Source organism: Trifolium pratense, linkage group LG2 (genome assembly GCF_020283565.1).
Source record: "Trifolium pratense cultivar HEN17-A07 linkage group LG2, ARS_RC_1.1, whole genome shotgun sequence".
In the NCBI taxonomy this organism is placed as follows: domain Eukaryota; kingdom Viridiplantae; phylum Streptophyta; class Magnoliopsida; order Fabales; family Fabaceae; genus Trifolium; species Trifolium pratense.
This window is the reverse complement of record NC_060060.1, coordinates 46466607-46486602: the sequence shown is the minus strand read 5'-3', so window position 1 is coordinate 46486602 and position 19996 is coordinate 46466607. Positions and strand designations below refer to the sequence as shown.

The window sequence follows — 19996 nt, the reverse complement described above, 5'->3', positions numbered from 1 at the left end:
CCGGATGTGAAGCTTACAAATTGATACACTCAAAGTACTCTACAAATATATGATCCTAGATTTCTAAAGAGCTTTAGAGTAAGAGTGAAAAGGAGAGCTTGATTGAATGTATTAGATTGCTTTGTGTGCTTGAAGTTCTTGCTCTTCCAATTAAACCAACGTGCTATTTATAGATGGAGATGCTCCTTTGTTGCTTGGACATCACACATATACGTTGTGAGTGAGGAACTAGCCGTTGTGAGAGAAACAAAACAGCCCATGTGATTTTGTCTTTGAGATGCTCCAGGAGATCATTCTTCTAATGGTCTCTGACTGTCACATTGTACTTGTTGGTCAGAAATATTCTTCCACCAACTGTCAATGAGTTGTCTCTGAGTGTATATCCCTTGCAAATGTATTTCCCATGTGGGAAAATAAGATTTGAATTCATTTGGATAAGATTGCCACCTAAGTGCAGAAACTGGGAGATCATTCTCCAGGACGTTGGAGACCATTCTCTGAGATGGTGTGGATAAGGTCCAACGAAAATATAGCTGTTGCAAGTTGTTGCAAGTTGTCAACCAGCTGTAAACTCTTCATCAAAGGCATAGAGTAGCCACTGTTTACTTGTCCTTCAAAGGACACATGAATAGTGAGATAAGTACTATTTTATGGGAGAGTGTAGCCACCCATGTCATAAGCTTGTACTTTGGATCAGATATGAAACTTCATTGCAAGCTGTATGTACTTGTTGCTGAGTTCTCATTGGTCTAGATTAACTTCTTTAATGATGTTCTTGGAGAACATAAAGCCTTGTTGCAAGATGTGAAGTTATTATTCCTTAAAGAAGCTTATTCGAGTAAGCTCAAGAACCAAAATCAATTCCTTGCCTTAAATGACTTATTTGCACTGTTATGATCCTTTAATAAGTCCAACTTAAAAGTTCTTTCTTGTCTTGTACCAGTTGACTTGAATAAGTGCTTATGCTTTAGAACACATAAGTCTGGAGACCAATCTGAGATCATTCTCTTGAGGCAGATTTGTCTAAAACGTGCTTGATTCTTTTCTTATGAGTGAAACAAGGTTAATTTAATCCATTGCATCTGTTCTTAAATTAAATCACTCAAGAGCACTTGTTAGATCACAAAATGATCAGAATCAAATTAAAATTTAATTAAGGGTTGTTATCTTTAAAACATCAAAATAGGATTTTGTCTCAACAATAACAACAATAATTTCTTAGGAATACAACAAAACTAAACTAAACTAAACTAACAATACTAAAAACACTGGAAAATGAAATATAGCTAGGCATAATTAAGCCCTAAACTACTCTTTCCCAAGCGAAGTTGCCTTGCCACAACCATTTTGAACATAATCTGCATACAAATATGAGCACACATGCCCAACCCAAATAAGACGTTAGTACATCTTATAAATCATGTAAAAAAAAAAAAACTTAATCGTATATTTGATCATTTATGTTTATTTTAAATTCTAAGATTGGTCCCTTGTATTTTAAAAATTTCAAATTGATTGTTTATGTTTTAAACGTTTCAAGTTGATCTCTCGAGTTTCTAAAATTTAAATCAGTTAATCCCTAATTAATCATCTTTTTTGGTTTAACTAATTCAAATTTTAAAAACATGAAAGACCAACTTAAAACTTTTAAAATATAAGGGACCAACTTAAAATAAATATAAAAGACCAACTTAAAACCAAAAATAAATATTTAAAATCATCTTTTTTGGAATAAAATAAATATAAGAGACCAACTTAAAACCTAAAATAAACATAAGAGACGAAATGTACAATTAAGCCAAAAAAAAATTAGGCATAAGTAGATGATCACAAATTAACGTGCATGAATGAACGTATAAAACCAACTATATATAGGACCTAGATCAACTTTATTCTTAATAAAAAGGACAAACTTATGTTGGCATCAATAACAGAAGAGATTAACTTTTTATTTTGAAAGGCTAAACATTATATTAATAAAATATTGGCCCAACTTGATATTTTTTAAGGTGAATTCTTCGGTACACATATTATGTGGATGTGTACCGGTACATCGCTGACGTGGTTAACAAGTAATATAGTAATTAATACAGATTTGTCACAAAAAAAATATTAATGCAGATTTTATTTCTTTATTAAGTTATTTATAATAAACACTACTTTTTAATATTGGCAAATGTATCATTCCACAATAAATCAAACCATGCATAATATCTTTCAACTTATATATGATTTTCAAGTTTTTTCAACAAATTCAAATATTTTAATATTATTCTAATATCTTATAAATAATATTATTTTAGTATTTTGTATTTTCTTGAAATTTAAAATATGATTTTAGTAACTTTTTTAATTATTCAAACAAAAAAACTTTTAAAATTATTAATATAATTGATCCAACTACGATTTTAATATTTCAATATTATTACCTTTCAATTTTTTTTAATATTATTAGTTTATAAAGATTAATATTCCTTTACCAGTTAATCATTAATGCATATAATTATTAAAAAAATATTTATTTTTTAGTAAAAAAAACTTTAAATTTTTAATATGTTTATATATTTTATTGTAATATTGTTAATTTTCAGTGAGTCGTTATATTTTACAGGGTTAAATAAGTTTGTTATCGATACAAAATTACTAAATTTAATTTTTCATCTTCATAAGAAAATGTCATGTTTTGATCCCCACAAAATGTTTATGCATGCAATTTTGGTCATGTTGTAAAATTGATGTATATTTCTGATGATTTTGCAAATATGTATAGCGCATTATAAAAAGTTTGTCCAAAAGTAAGGAGCACAAAATTTGATTTCTAGGTCAAAATATTCATTACTTTTATCTTGATATTTTGATTTAGAAAATTCATATTTAATTCATCTCATATTAAAAAATACTAAAGTTTTGTAAATGAATTTTGATATTGTTCTAGACATGCTTATTGTCGAAATTTAAATTCATAAGTTATTGTTAGTCCAATTAAGTGATATTGAACGACTTGATTGAGAAAAATTGAATTCCTTAATAAAGTAAGTATAATTAGTTAAGTTTGCATATGAACTACGTTTCAAGTTGAAAGGTTTGATCTAATTTTTTTTATTTCTTTTGACACAATTGGCATTATTAGTTGAGACTTAATAGTCATTTCATTTGAACTAAGTTTTTTTTTAAGTCATAGTTAATCTAATTAGTTGAGGTTGAATTGTTTGATTTTAGAATATGAATTCTTAAGTGTTTCTCATTCCCACTTGGTCAAGTTGAATAGTGAGATTGAGAATGTTTGATCTCCTTAGTTTCTTTCAGTCTAATTGGTTGTGACTTAACAATTCTTTCATAATAACTAGGTTTCTAGTGTAATAATTCGTCCAACAATATGAAATTGAACTGTTAGCTAGAATGTTGAAATTCAACTTTTTAAGTGTTTATCATTTCAATTAATAAAAGCCCTCAAACTTATTAGGGAACTTCTATGGTACATATGAAAAAATTCAATCTACCGGTATATTAGATCAATTAATTAATAAATTAATAATTATTTATTAAATCAAAAAATTATTTGCCGATTATTGTATTTCAGAGATAATAATTTCAAAAGAAAAGACACAATTTCAATGTTTTCAAGAAAATTATCCTTTATTACAAATATTTTCTAACCTCCCATTCCCTCCATCTACTTCGAACCAGACAGACCCTAAAGGAAAATGCTACTCCATCCGATCCTATATAAGAAAAAGTTTATTTTTTAGATTCATTGTAAAATTGATGTATCTAGATAACATTATAGTCTAGATACATCAACTTTACATTGAATTTAAAAATAAATTTTTTCTTATATATAGATCGGAGGGGGTATTTAGTAAGAATTTTTTGATGCAAGAAAGAGAAGAATGATACCCACAACATAAAACAAACAAAAATCCAACCGCCAAAAATTGAGAAACCTCGCAATTGCATATATAAAATAAAAATATGAATTTTACGAAAAAATTGAAAGAAATGCTTCAAAATGAATGGTGCTATAAGTATAAAAAATAATAGAAATTGATGAAAAACAAAAAAAACACACATATTAAAATCCTTTTGTCAATTTCACAAAAAAAATAAAAAACCTTTTGTAAAAAAAAAACCATTTTGAATTTTTTGTAAATTAAAAATCTCATCTCATCTCTTTTTATTTTACTTTTTTTTTTACAAAACATCTCTTTTTATTTTGACAAAAAGACAATTTAGGAAATTTCTTTAATTTCCATTTTAAAATATTTTTGTAAATTAAAAGAGTAATTTAGGAAATTTCTATTTAAAGAAGTCTTGAAATGACATGTTAAATTATTATTACTTGTGGACCAATTAAAATTATACACCTTAACAGTGTACCGGTACACATCCACATAAGATGTGTACCGGAGTGCTCACCATTTTTTAAATGCAATAGACCAAATTAACACTTAAAATAAATATAAGAAACCCAATTTGCAATTAATTAAGCCTTTTCTAAGGCTACAAACGAGGTTGAAAGGGTCGGACAAATAAATGTGTGAGAGAAAACATGAGTAAAACCATTATGATGAGAAAAAGAAATTAAATGGTTAACAATTATAGAGAATGTATTTTTACCTTAACTGTTAAATGCAGTAACATTTTTTTAGAGTGCAGTAAAGAGTTTTCTGATCAGGGCATGGTATACGTTGAAAATTAGGAGGATTACGCTTTCCTGCAATGTAAAATAAGAATAATGAAATAGTTTTATAAACGGGTGAAAATTTGTGTATATGATAAAAAAAAAATTAAAAAATATGAGAATGATCTTACCATAAACATTGACGACAACAAGCAATAGGGAAACAAAAAGGATACTAGTATAAACAAACTTGAAAATTTCAGCCATTTTCACATGTAATAAATTGAAACTATTTGGATCAATTTATATAGTAAAAAACTTCTTGCTATGTCCCTTCAATTAAATAGTTTTTAATTCTTGTGTAAAATTATTATGAAAAATATTGGTTTACCATGTTTGTCCATTTGGCTTTCGTAATTGTTAAATTGATCTTACGAGAGATAGTTAAAGTCATGATAAATAATAGTTTTTTTTGTGACAAAAATTGTTGTAGAAAGAATAACACACAAATTAAAATGATAATATTTTTTAAAGTTTAATTGAATTTGATTGCTTTATAATTCTATCTATGCTATTTGTTGTTTATTCTTTGCTTTCATTTTTTTTTCCAGGTTTGCTTGTTGAGGTTGAGGTGGTACTGTTTGTTGAGATAAATCAAAGTTGTATCAAATATATGCCGAATAATTTTTTTGGGTTGGTTTAATCCTCTAGCTTACAAAGAATATTCATGGAGATCGAATCATGAAGGAAAACAATAAGTATAGTTGATTGAAATTCATGAAGAGATAAGAATTACAAGTTTTATTTATTTAATTTTTTGAGTGATGTTCATTACACTAGCAACTAATATTCCTATTGAAACATATTACCTTTATCCCTAATTATAAGATCATGTTTGACCACTGCGCGTACGACAATGCACAATTTTGATCACTAATATCTTTAATTGTCTATTAGTAAAATTTATAAAAATTTAATATTTTGAAAATACTCATCAAAATAAATTGAACAAGATCTTATATGCTAATATTTACATTTATATATTATTAGAAAAATACGGTCAAAACAAGGTAAATGAATAATACATTTTTGTCAAACTTGTAATTGTGATTTTTTTTTCCTTTTGGTTTCAATTGTGAATTTTGTTGGTTACACATCAGTTTCATAAATATTACCACTAGACCAAAGTGTCATTTGGCCCAACTTTTTTTAGGGGTAGAAGTTATTTTAATCATAAAGCTAGAAATAATAGCTTTCAAACTAAAATTAAATTTGTTTAGTAAATCTTACTTTTTTTTTTTAAAAAAAAAAAGGTTAAAAGTTGGTTTTTTTTATTATAACCAGTGTCGACGCGTTCCACGTATGTCTTTGTCTATTATGTAAATTTTATGTAAAAAAAATTTAAAAAAAATATGCTTTAAGTTATGGTGGGTTTGTGCTGCTAAAAAAATATCAAGGGTAATGTTGGTATTATGAAAAGTGCACACCAAAATTTTTTGTATCATCTTTATATATAGGTATAGACAAGGTTAAAAGATATGTTTGGTAATATATTATAATTTTTCTTAAAATATAGAAGCTATTTTTTTCTTCTTACTAGAGCTTTTAAAAATTGTTGTTTGACCTAGCTTCTTAGTTCTAAGAAAAAAGAAAAGGAAAACAGTAACTAAGCCTTTAAAGTTATATATATTGTAAATTTAAAATACAAAAAAACACATCATCATCTCTACCAAAAAAAAAAAATCACATCATCATCAATAAATACATATTCAAAACAAAACTACCATTTTTGAACATCTTACATAGGGTTTTTTTTTTTTTAAGATCAAAAGATGGCAGCAAAGAGCTAACCATCACAAAATATATTAAAGTAGAGAAAGCAAAAGTACAAATGGAGGGGCCTAGACCAAAACTCCATTAAGAGGAACAAAGTCTAAAACTAGGCAAACCTACTTTGTTTTTAAGCATAGAGTCACTGGTAAAAGAAGGAGGATCCAACCAAGAGGTAGAAAAGGCTAAAGACAGGCCATGGTTAGCAATAATTAAGGTCAGCTACTTGGTTGCCTTCCGATAAATGTGAGTAACTATGCAATTCATTTGAGTGATCATAAACAAAACATTGTTCCACCTATTTCTTAAAGACCAAGCAACCGGCTTGGTTGGATTTTTGAAAGCTGATACCACCAAAGAAGAATCAGTCTCCAACCAAATGTTCAACCAATTCTTGCTGTAAGCTATTTCAATGGCAGACATGGCTCCACAAATCTCAGAAAAATAAACCGAAGCAACCCCTAAAGGTTCGGCAAAGGCAAAGGCAAAGGCAAAGTCAGCATTATGATTGCGAAAAATACCCTCACAAGGTTGCCACATGAGGCTCTATCGATGTTACACTTGTAAAAGTTCAAAAGAGGAGGCTGCCAAATGATTTCTTTAAGGAAAGGAACTTCAAGAAAGTGAAATCTCTTATGGAATTTGAAGATGGCTTACGAGTGTTATTACCAGTTAGAGATCAGTGCTAGCAATGATTAAGGATATGGCAGATTTCCAAGAAATAAACTTATTATTGAATCTAGCTTGATTTCCGACAAGCCATATAGTATTGAGCAAGTTGATGATGGAAGCAGTAATGGTAATCTTGCACTTAGGGGACCAATTCAGCTCACAAAGCTTCAACATATCTTCCATTGACGTAAACTGTAAAACTAAATTTAAACAACCAGCAAGCCAAGACCATAGCTTGATAGCATAGTCATACTCAAAGAAAATATGAAAAGAAGATTCTACATGTTTACAGCAAAAGTTACACATAGAAGGTATTGCACATCCTCTAATCATTAAATTTTCGTTAGTAGGAACCTTTTCATGCATAAGTCTCTAGACAAAGAAAGATTTTGAAGGTGGAATGTCACAGTTCCAAATCAGTTTTGCCCAATGCAAGTCTTGAAATTGCTGCATTTTGAAGTGATATGCCTCTTTGAGCTGCAACACCGGTGTTTGTGTGTTTCCACAACAACCTGTCTTGAGTGGGATCCAAAGGTATTGTAACTTTGGAGATAATAGAGCTTAGATTAGGGAAGGCCCGAAAATGAGTTTTCTCCTTCTAATGCTAAAGTTCTTTTTGAGGTGGCCTATTAAAATTCCTTCAAACTTTAGTCCTATAAATTTTCAGTTTTCAATTTTAGTCTCACATTTTCTCAAAAGTGTTCTAAATGAGTTTTTTTTTTTAAAAAAAAAACATATCGTTATTAAGAACTTAAAATACAATTAGTTTAATAATTTAACTATTTAGTATTTAATTTTTGTTAATTTAACTATAACTTCAAATTAAAGATTAAATAGTTAAACTAAAAATTAAATAGTTAAATAATCAAACTAATCATATTTTAAGGTCTTAATAATAATATATTTTCAAAAAAAATCATTTAAAACATGTTACATGAACTTATTAAACAAAAGTGTATAAGGAGTAAAATTGAAAACCAAAAATTTAGAGAGACCAATCTTTTTATAAAAAAGATTAGAAGGAATAAAAATAAGATCTTATATAATTAAAGAGATTAAAAACATATTTAACCTTCTTTCATGTATATATATAATTGTAGACTTTAATGTCACAATAGTGAAATGTAATAATAAAACAGAAATTCCTTTAACCATCTTTGCTGTCATTCTATATAGGAAATTAAGCTAAAGCAGCCACAGGGCAACTCTCCTTTGGCAAGCAACTCAAAATATAATTTTTTTTACTTGCAAAGAGAGAGGAGCCCTATTGCAGAATTGCTTATTGAAGAATTTTTTCAATGAAACATAGTGTCTTGTGTTAACATTGGTTTGTGTTTGACACATAAGTAAGCTTTTATAGGAAAGAAAATGGAATAAACCAGTGAAACATTAGCATATACCGGAAGAGTGGAAGGGTTATGCTATGAATATCCAAAATCAGTTGTTTTTGCTTTGAGAGCTTTTGATATAATTGCTGATTCCAAATAGCCAAGGGTTATAACTTAGAAACCTTTAAAGAGATGGAATAAAATAAGGGTATTTCTTTTTGTCATATATAAAGTTTCTGAGTGGCATGGTCCTGTTTAAGGGTATGGTATGCCTGATTCTATATCCTTTATCTTTCTTTGTTATGCTTTTTTATACATATTCTCTTAGCATTTATGTTGATCGGTAAAATATGGTAAATGAGTAAATGAGATGCTCTATATTTTTAAGCAGTTTTTTAGACAGTATTAAATCAACAGTACTATTTCCCACATTTTGCATCAAAATAAGTCTTTTTTAAAAAAAAAATGATATCCGGCCTTAGGACCGACTAATTCAAGGGACCAATACCACCGCCCACTTGCGGGGGCCCCATTTAAAGCCAAAGTTTTTTTTGCATCAAAATAAGTTATCATAAGAAAATGGTTAATGCCTCGTTTTAGATGAATCGCAATTGTTCGGGAGAACCCGAATTTGATTATTGGTGGGAAGAATTTTTTGTTTACGTTTCCTAAAAATCAGAGGGTAAATACAAAAAAAAAAAAAAAAACTATAATATGGTTGAAAAATCGAAGGAGCTTAGGGAGAAACAAGTGACATCTCTGATTGCCTCCAAATCTGTTGAGATTTGCAGGATTCATGGTCTCTGCTTGACCACTACCATGTCGGTGTCGACTGCTTTGTTTTGCTCAGGTCTTGTTTTGGTTCTTAGTGCTCGGTTGTGTTGGGTTCGGCGCTGCTGCCTAATGGTGGTAGTTGCTAGTGTGTGGAGTGTCAGTTGCTGGCGCGTGCGTTTGGTTTTCTAGATATTTGATTCTCTAATTGTATTTCCAAATCTGTTGTGATTTGCAGGATTCATGATCTTTGGTTGACCTCTACCACGTCGTTTTGGACTGTTTTATCCTCGGGTTGTGTTCTGTTTGAGGTTTGAACCTTGTTAAGATATTTGAGGTTTGTTCTGGTGTTTGTTTATGGTTCAAATATCTTAACATGGACCTCGATCAGGTGATGTTTGTTTTGGTGTTTAGTTTCGGTGTTCCGTATATATACGACTCCTCTTATGTAGTTCCGTTTTTACTAGTCTTTGTTCGTCTTGTGCAGAGACTTGGTTAATAATATATTTGCCGTTCAAAAAAAAATCTCCCATGTTTTAATATCAAATTATGGCTCGTTCACGAGAAAAGATTCACTCAATTGCAGAATTCATTGAATTTTTCTCCGATTAAATTCTCATCATTACAACAACAAAACACACGAACACTTAACCAATCCCTTTAAGCACTCACCCTTACCTGATTTCCACCAAACACGTAATTGTTATATATAATAATATATGTGTGAGAGATAAGTAGTAACCTTAATATGATTTTTGTCTATTATGTATGTGCGTGAAAAATAAGGTTTCTACCAATTCTTGTGTTTCTTGCCCCTTTTTACTCGTGCCAAATAGCATTTCTCTTTTATTAATTCTTTGATTATATTTTTGGAAGGTCAACATTTCACCTAAGGAACCTAAGGAAATTATCATCGGAGAGAACCCACTCTCCTCAGCTCGTTCAGTTATATAATTTTTTTAGCTTATTTATACTTAATGTGAGAGTTAATAGGATCAAATGACACCAACTAGTTTGACATCAAATGTTATACCTCTCAATAACGTTTTAACCGATATAAATTTTATAAAATCCACCGTTGGATTGAGAGTTTATATCATATAGATCATATGTGTAAAATTTTAGACAAATCCAAAATCATTTGATATGTTATTGCGACTCATAAAGATTAACGGCGTATAAAAAAAGACGCAAACCGTTAATTTTGATGTATTTCAATAACATATCAAATAATTTTGAATTTGTCTGAAGTTTTACATAAATGATCTATATGATATAAACTTTCAATCCAACGGTGGATTTTATAAAATTTATATCGGTTAAAACGTTATTGAGGTGTAACATTTGGTGTCAAACTAGTTGGTGTCATTTGATCCTGACCTATATAAATATAGCTAAAAGATTTTAGATGAGAAGATTATTACAGAATACTCCTAGTTTATACCAAATGCTATATATAATTAATGTGAGAAAAGTAAATTACATGAAGTGGTGTTGACAATAACCTTATGACATTGTCCCCTCGGGAACATTCGCTAAAATTGGAATAACTTATGCAGGGGCGGCCCAAGCCCATATGCGACATGGGCCGTGGCACAAGGTCTCTTAAAAATGAGGGCCACAAAAAAAAATTATAGGGTAGTAGAGTATTAGTAAGGCCCAACATGTTTTTTTAAGAAAAAAAAAACAGTAGAGAAGAGAAGCGTGTAATGTACGATCAAAATCAAAATATTAAAATAAGAAACTAACTCCTCCTTCTATTCTCAAAAACCCCATTAATTCACCACCACCACCAGCGTTGACCTGCCACAATCATCGGCGGCATTAACCTACTCCTCCTTGGCTCCTTCTATTCTCAAAAACTCCATTAAAGTTGAAACAAAGTTAAAACTAAATTTTACAAGTTAGGGTTTCTAAATTTTGAAATTAAAAATCACAATTTTACTATTTTAATTGTGTTTCCCAATTCAACTCACATAGTTTCTCAATTCTCATCATTCTTTTTCTCCCAAAGTCAATTACGTTTTTTTTTTTTTATTAAAGGGTCACTTCCATATTTCGCACAGAGCCTCCAAAAACTCGGAGACGCCACTTTCATATTTCTCTACGAGTGTTTAGCTTATACATTTGTCTTATTTTTCTCTATACGCCATCCAATTGTAATAAAGGTAATGTACATGTAATCATTTATGTGGTTATTTATTTACATCAAGGTTATTGTTCACGTATATATGAATACAAGAGGTGAGCCGCGCGCCCTAGAGAGTTCTAGAACACTCAAGAGAATAACTATTACAATATACTGTCTTTGACCTAGAATGAGTCCCTCTCATTTTTCTCCTAAGTGTCTCCTTTTATAGTGCATATATCATCCATGTGTTTGCATAAGCTCTAAAAAAAGCTGGGTCATACGGGCCCTTTAATAAGCTAATTTCTTCTGCAGTGAAATTGTTGAAGTACAAAAGTAAGTATTTTTATTATCGTCTTCACAGGGACTGATGCGATATCGATGCCGTTCAACAATTAATATAATCTTAAGTTAAGGGTTTCAAAGATGTTTGTTTGCTAAAATTAAGAGAATAAACAGTGGTAAAAGTTGAGTAAGTTGACAGGGAAATTAAATTGTTGAGATTACACTTAATTGACTCATTCATACATATTTCTTTGATCAGTTATATAGGTTCTAACCATTTATGAATAATTTCGTGTGTCGCTCATCATATGTTTTCATCCCCAGATAACGACGAGAAATCTATGGTACCTATCAACCTCGATCCCTCGAGTGATTAATCAATACAATAACGTTAAAATCTGACACTTCGAGTGAATATTAAACCTAAATCTATTCCTAAAATTTAGAATTTAATAGATATTATCCTAGTTCAAGATTCAAAAAGTATATTCCTATAACATTTCAAATCCATAGATTCAAAACAATAAACACAAAGATAATACTCCCTCCGGTCCTTAATATAAAGAGTTCACTTTTTATATACATTGAAATATTGATGTATCTAGACTACATCAATATTTCAATGTATCCTAAGGCTTATTGAAAATTTACCCTAAGGCCCGAAGCCAACTCAAAGCTTCGTAGAATCACTTCCAAAGTCCCAAGAATTTCCATTGAGGCTTCTCCCATGAAAAATGTATCATATGCACAGCGTTACATATGCAAGAATCGTTTATGTTCGGTTCAGGTTCGGGCTCAAACCCAAGAACCGGTCGAACCGATGGGTTACATATGCAGATCCAAATATTATTTTTTTTTGCACCCCTGAATAAAATTATGATAGTAAATTCATAATGAAAAGTTATATTTTTAATTTTAAGTTATACATTTTTTTCTTATTTTACAAGTCCATAAGAAAAATCTTATGGTAAATTCACCACAAATGATATATAGAAATCAAAGGAAAATTATCCAATTGTTGGTCAAGATTATAGAAAAAATAACAAGAAATTACACATCAAAAAAACTCTAAATCGTAGGTTTTAACTTTTAACACTACATCAAAATTTCTTCTATCATTTCTTGCATGCTCTTGATTCTTTGCTCCATTATTCACCCTATCCAATAAAATTCACTGCTTTAAATGTACAAGTGAAAAGAAAAGAAAAGAAAAAAGATTAGAAACATATACATAACAATGTTAAAAGCACTGTACTGTCACTAATGCCAAATTGAACAGAGTAACAAATTGAAGTTAATTTTGAAGGTTTGATTAGGAAACAGAAACCACACCTTCAATTGGGAAAAAGTTTTGATTTTTTTTTAATAATAGTCAAATACATAAAAAAGTAAAAAGACAACAATTTGTGACTGTATAGGATTCAATTTGAAGCAATTATCGTCAATTTTAGATTATTTATCGTAAATGAAAAAACTAAAAACTTAAAAAAAAATCAATTATAGGATAATTAGCGTAAAAAAATGAAGAAATGCGCAAAAAGTCTAATCCAATGGATTTGGACATGCATATGGGCATTTAATTAAAAAACTGGATTTACAGAATGGATGCCCAAACATTTGTTTCCAAATAACTGGTTATTTTGGAGTTGGTTTTGGATTTGGATATAGTCATATCTATGTGATCGGATATTTTGCACACCCCTACATAACATGGATACATATCTACTAAAAAAAAATACTAAAAATTAGATCTAAAATGAAAAAGAATCGAAAATAAAAACCATAGTATCTCCTGCGTCAGTTGGTATCAGAGCAGGTTTCTCCTGTTCTTTTCCTAACGTGATCAGCCATGGGAGAATCAATTCCGGTTATTAGGGTTCGCAATAACAACCATATTGTTACGTACATAAAATCAGAACATACTCGTGGTGAATCTGATTTGGAATACTATGAGCGTAGATATTACAAAAGGTTGAAGGATGATTACTACGAGTTTAAAATCTCTGATTCGACATATCGTTGTCCGTTTTGTTACAATCGTTGTCCGGCCTTTTGAGGCATACTTCCAGAATGGCAGGTAACTCGCGTAAAACGATTAAAGATATTGCTAAACATTCTGTTTTGATAACGTATGTTAATTGGTATGTTAATGTTAAATTCGAGGAAGCATTTAGCATCTTCAATAATGCCAATAACAACAATCATGCCAATAATTTTCATCTACGTCACATAGCTACTGAAACCCTAGATGATAACCAACCATCTCTTCCCGAGAAACTTGACGATCCTGCTTATAAATTCAAACCGAAAGAAACTGAAGTAGTTGTTGAACAAGATGCTTCGGTTGAAGTTGACGAATCGAAAGACGAGAAGGAAGAGATCGATGAACATGATGATTCAAAGAAAGAGGATCAAACGGATGTGGAGTCTAAAATGGTATAAACTACAATCGATGAGGAAGGAGTGCTCAATCTAGAATTGGAGGGTAGTTTCAACGAGAACAATAATGGCATGGATTGTGACATTCAAACAGAGGCGACGCCAGAAATTGATGAAGAAACAGAGAAAGAATGTCGTGTAACAAATTTATCGTCGTCGGCAGCGCAATATGATGCGACCTTAAGGACAACACAAACAAAGAAACTTATGAACATTTATCGGTATTCTCATGTTATGCATATAAGCTCTACCGCCATTGTGGAGTTATTAGACGGATTAAAAAGCTATTATCTCAAGTTAGAGGAGAAAAATCAAGCTTTTAAAGAAGAAAAGAGTCGGTATGAGCCAAGACTAACGGAAGAGCAAAAAGTAGCAATCAAGCAAACGAGAAAGAATTTGTTAATTAAAGCAGAACCAGTACTAAGTTTCTACTATGATAAACGCATGAGTCAGTATCAAGATGAGAACTCGGGGTCGAGTTCTTTTGAGGTAGAGGAGACTGATGTAGGAGGGTTTCTTTAGTAATTTATTATTTTAGATAGATTTAGTTTTATTATATTTTAGGTAGATTTCTTATTTTTACATTTCACCTAGATTAGTTATTTTTATATTTTAGGTAGATTTGTTATTTTTATTTAGTTAGGTTTGTTATTTTCTTTTACAATCTTTTAGGAGATTTGTTATTTTTATTTTCCACTCCTATTTAAGCTAAACTATTGTAGTCTTGAAGGCAACCTTTTGATTCAATAAAAATTCAGAAATTTTTCTCAAATTTGGTGGATTCCAAATTACTCCTTCTGGTGGATTCCGGAAGTCTAGTGGATTCTAGATTAGTTACTCTTTCTAGTGGATTCCGAAAATCTGGTGGATTCCAGAGCTTTATCTGACAGGTTTGTCGCTTACGAACCTGTGTTTTATTATAGGATTAGCGCTTGTTTTTCTTTCACGCTTCCGTACTGCGTCAGTATCCAACAAATAAACAACGGTAGCAATATGACAAATTAAATGGAACACTAGGGAGGGAGAGAGAGAGAGAGATTTGTGATAGGGGTTGAGAAGGATCAAATGATATCATTGTGTCAAACTTTTTAATATGACACCTCCGATAATTCTTTATCGGATAATCGTATCACAAAATCGATCGTTGGATTGAAATATATTATAACTTAGATCATGCCTATAAAAATTAACTCAGTTTGTAAAGTTCGTATGATGGTAATTTTGATGTATTTCATTGACGTATCAAACGATTTCTGATTGATGTCATATTTTATTGACACGATCTATGATATATTATCTTTCAATCCAACGGTCGATTTTATAATATGATTATCCGATAAAGATCTATCATAGATGTCGTATAAAAAATTTAACACATTGATGTCATTTGATCATGACTCTTTTTTCATTAATATAAAATGTTTTATTTTAAATTAATATATCATTATATATGAAACACCTTTTATGTTTTTTTTCCCCAAAATTATGGCTACAAAGTTTGATTCCAATGATTATATAACCTTGCATTAAGATTTAAGAATAAATATAAAACGTGACCACTCAAGATTATGATCATTACCATATGGAGAATATTAATTTAAAAGACTGAGATCATATTGATGATTTAATCGATATGATTTTTATGGATTAAAAAGTACGCAAAATACCAATCATTGGTAAAAGAAATATGTTATGAGATAACAAATATCTCAATTGTTAATAACGATTATAAATTTAAGGCTTAAAAGTCAATGGGGGGCTAGCAAATGCAAAAGGGGGTAAACTTGGGGGCCAAAATCGAGCAATTGAAACTTGGAGGGCTAAAATCAAGTAATTGTGAAACTTAGAGGGTTAAAATCAAGCAATTGAAATGTGGGGAGCCAAAATCAAGCAATTGTGAAACTTGAGGGGCCAAAACTGCATTTAAGCCTAAATTTAAACCAACTTCTAATAAATGTGTATAAATCACAATGAAATGAAGGTAGCAAAACTCTCATAATATATTTGACATGCATCTAAAACTATCAAATAAATTTAAAAGCTCATACAAATATATGGTAGTGTGAGAGAGATGAGATCACAAGTAACAACGTTATGACATGCATCTAAAGAGATTGAGGTAAATGAAAATTAATTTTAACCTGTTGATACAATAACATTTGCCTAGAATGCAAACCTTGTGTTGTTCGGGGTTACACAAAATATGGGCACAATGCATATCAAAAATACACTTTCCTGAAACATAAAATAAGAACATTTATTATTCAAAAAAAAAAAGAACATATTTCTCATAAAAAAAAAATAAGAACAAATATTATTAAAATCCGGTAAGCTTACCCCCAACTTTTACTACGGCAAGAAATAGGGAAACAAAAAGTATTATAGTATAAACAAACTTAAGAATTTTATTCATTTTTTTTTAACCTTGTAAAATATAGAAAATTGATCATAGCTTTATATAATAAAAATCTCGGTAAACATTAATTAAATATTTTTTCATAAACTTTATATAATCTGCGCACAACTGTATAGATTAATCATTCGAGCCTTATGGAACTCAAAGGTTCTATCAATACTACATACCTAAGTCATACATCGAACTCGGGACTTTGATTAAGTTAGAGGAAACTTGCGTCATCTCATCTAAATGCTTTTGGATAATTAAATTTTTTTTTTTTGCGACAAATTTATCGTGCACTAAAATTAAAATTTAAATAATAATTATATATTGATGTATCTTGTTTAATTTGTCCCTTTAGATCATGTAATTCATCACTTGACATTAAAATAGATTAATTAGAGTTAATACTTCTTCCTAACCATTCATATTTTAATTTAATATTATTTTATGTTGGTTTGAGTGGAACTGTAAATTAAATATTTTATGAAGAGACATTATTTTAAAAAGGAGAATATTTTACGAAGGAAAATGATATCTAATGAGAAAAACTTGTGGAAGAAAGAGAAAAATTATATGTGGCAACATTAAACAGCTACAAATTATAATCACTCTCTCCTTTATATATGGTTAGTCAATTTTATTTTATTTTTCTTTTGACGAATAGTTAGCGAATTTTTAGTTGGTCAAATTCTTTATTTGAGTAGATTTTTTTCTTTCTTGTGTAAATTTTTCTTATTAAATAGCAATATTCTTTTACGAAACATATATTGTTCAAACATTAAGATGGAATAAAAGTTGGTTGCAAGGAGATTCTATTTAAGGTGATCAATTAGATTCTTCGACCAAAATTAGTCCTTGATAGCCTATGGATGATTTGCACATTAACATATTCAACAAAATAGATAAAGAAAACATTACAAAAGATATCTAGTCGTACCTTTATGATGGTGAGAAATTTAAATTAACACGTGAATTAAAAATATCATTGGAGTAAAGTAAATTCATAAATAAACACGAGTTTGAGATTTGATGGAACAAAAACAAAATGTTTGAGATGAGAAAATGCAGCGGGGAAGATGGAGCCTAAAGTCTGACCTATTTATGTAAACAGACTTTTTTCAAAGTTTAAACTTGACATTTTTAATAAACAGGTCAAGCCAAGCTTACACAGGCCAAGCCGAAGGCGCCTGTAGGTTGTCTGCCCTATTCTCAACCTTAGTTGGGATAGACTAATTTTGTCAAACTTAGTAATGTGTAGCGTTTTGAGCATTTTGTTGGAGAATCGGATACAGGAGTTATCCGGAGTTATTTTAGTCGCGTAATTTTTGAGGGCGGAAATCTTTTAAGTGGGGGAGAGTTGTAACGACCCAATTTTTTATTATTCGCTTTTTATGTGTTTAATTAATTGTTGCGATAACTTTTAATTAATTTAGTAGCGAATAATTATTTATCGAGAACTTTAGTTAACGAGCGAGTTTATGAGAATTAACGCGTGTTGGACTGTGCTATTGGGCTTTTGACCGCCTTAGACACATATGGGGGGGGGGGGGACTACTTAAGCCCAAGGTAAAGAGAGAAGTTCATTTTTTTCTTTCTTTTGTGATCAAGAAGTAAGAGAGAAGTGGAGAGGAAAGCTAGGGTAAGAAGAGGAAAAGCTTGAGATCAGTAGAAGGACTCGAGATTTCATCGATCTAAGGTAAGGGATTAGATTTCATAATCGTGGGTGATACGAGAAAGGGAAGAATGTCAATTTCTCCGTACCCGAACTTTCTCCACTCATTTTCGTTTTTGGTTTGGGGAAATTTTCTAAACAAAAGTGAAATCTAATGATTAAAACATGTTTAATATATTCTTAGCATGTTGTTTAAATGAATTTGTGGGTTAAAAAGTGGGAATTTGTCTATGTTTGAGCAAGAACAATGAGTTTTGTGGTTTTTGAGTAAAAATGATAAATCATTACTTTTTCGATGTATATGTTGTAGATCGGTGAAATGAACCGTTCTTTTGTGTTTATGTGTATTGATTACACTTGAAAACAACATCTTTTGGGATCTGGAACAAAAAAAAAAAGGGTTTTGGGTCGATTTGATCTCAAAATCGCGATGCAGAGTTTTCCTGTCTGCAGGCACTCGCTTAGCGAGAGTTGGCGACCGTCTGCTCGCCAGTTCTCGCCAGAAACTGTTTTTGCACTAATCAGACTCGCCAGTCCTCGCCAAACTTCGCTTAGCGAGCAGTACTGAGCCTGACTTATTTTGTTGATGTTTTAAAGTGCAATTAGACACTTGTAACATGGGTTTAACGTATCTTAACATGCAATTAAGCGTTTGTAACCATGATTAATTGTATTGTTGTTGAGTAATGATGTTTGTTGTTGATTTCCGTTGATGAATCGTTAGTGAGTGTGTTGATGATGTTTGTTTAAATAATAAAGAAGAATATTAAGATGTGAATCAACTTAATAAAGAAAAATATTAGGAATTGTATACTCATAATAAAGAAGGATATTGAGGTATAGTGTTATCTTAATAAATACGAAATGTTGGATAGTGTTCCACATTATAAATGAAGAGCTTAATGCTATTGATTGTGAGTGAATTCATGAAATACATCATGCATTCATGAATTATATATGATATTGAATATTCCAATAAAGAAGAATATCATATTATATTTATCCGATAAAGAAGGATATTAGAGGTGAGATACTCTAATAAAAAAGATGGTATCATACACATTAGATATGTCTAGGGGACATGGCATGAAGATTCTAGCATTAGAATGCATTAGGCTATATGTACATTTTGGAGATAATTGATATGTGACACATAATTGAAAATGTTTGATGTTTGTGGATTATGATTGATATTTGATTATAACTTCTTGTAGCTTATAATTAAATGAAATTAATGATGTATACTTATAAATGAAGTGTGGGTACAATTGTGTTGTAACTCCTAATTGAATGAGATTAATGAAGTATATGGATGAGTTAGAAAATGCATGATAGTGTGGTTAAGTGTTAAGTATATTACTTGCAATTGTATATTATGTTTATAATTTCTAACTCTCTTTTATGTGTTATGTGCTGGACCTTTGGGGGTTCAGATTCACAGGTTATGTGTTTATCGATGTTGGGTCGTCGGTAAAGCTCCGCTCTGATTGTGACACGGAAAAATGGTTGTTTTTAGTATATAGTGTCCTTCATGACTATTTGTATTTACTTTGGAAAATGTATCTTTATAAAGAGGATTTATTTTGTATAAACGAGCAGTTTTACTAATTAATTGTATTAGTATCGTTTTTGCGAAGAATGTAATACTTGAACTATGATTTTATAATAACATTTTTGTGACTTTCCGTTGCGTATTTTGAAAAAGATTTTAATAAAGGAAGAACTATTTAAATAATGGGTTTGAGTGTTACACGAAACATAAAGAACCAAAAACACGCAGATGAAGTATAACATGGTGCATGTCCATGTAATACTTCAGATGGGCTTTTTCCTTTTAAATTGGAGCTTG

General features: G+C 30.3%; 2 long non-coding RNA genes across 2 annotated transcripts; both read right to left on the bottom strand.

Moving 5' to 3' along the window:
• Nucleotides 1-1206: 1206 nt before the first annotated feature.
• LOC123905888 lies at nt 1207-5193 on the bottom strand. Its single transcript, XR_006808569.1, has 3 exons — nt 4813-5193; nt 4618-4714; nt 1207-1358 (listed from the first exon to the last, which is right to left on the bottom strand). It is a non-coding gene; the product is annotated as an uncharacterized LOC123905888 (long non-coding RNA).
• A 7394-nt stretch (nt 5194-12587) lies between these two features.
• LOC123905887 lies at nt 12588-16526 on the bottom strand. The gene is made up of 3 exons (XR_006808568.1): nt 16412-16526; nt 16216-16309; nt 12588-12809 (listed from the first exon to the last, which is right to left on the bottom strand). It is a non-coding gene; the product is annotated as an uncharacterized LOC123905887 (long non-coding RNA).
• Nucleotides 16527-19996: the final 3470 nt, after the last annotated feature.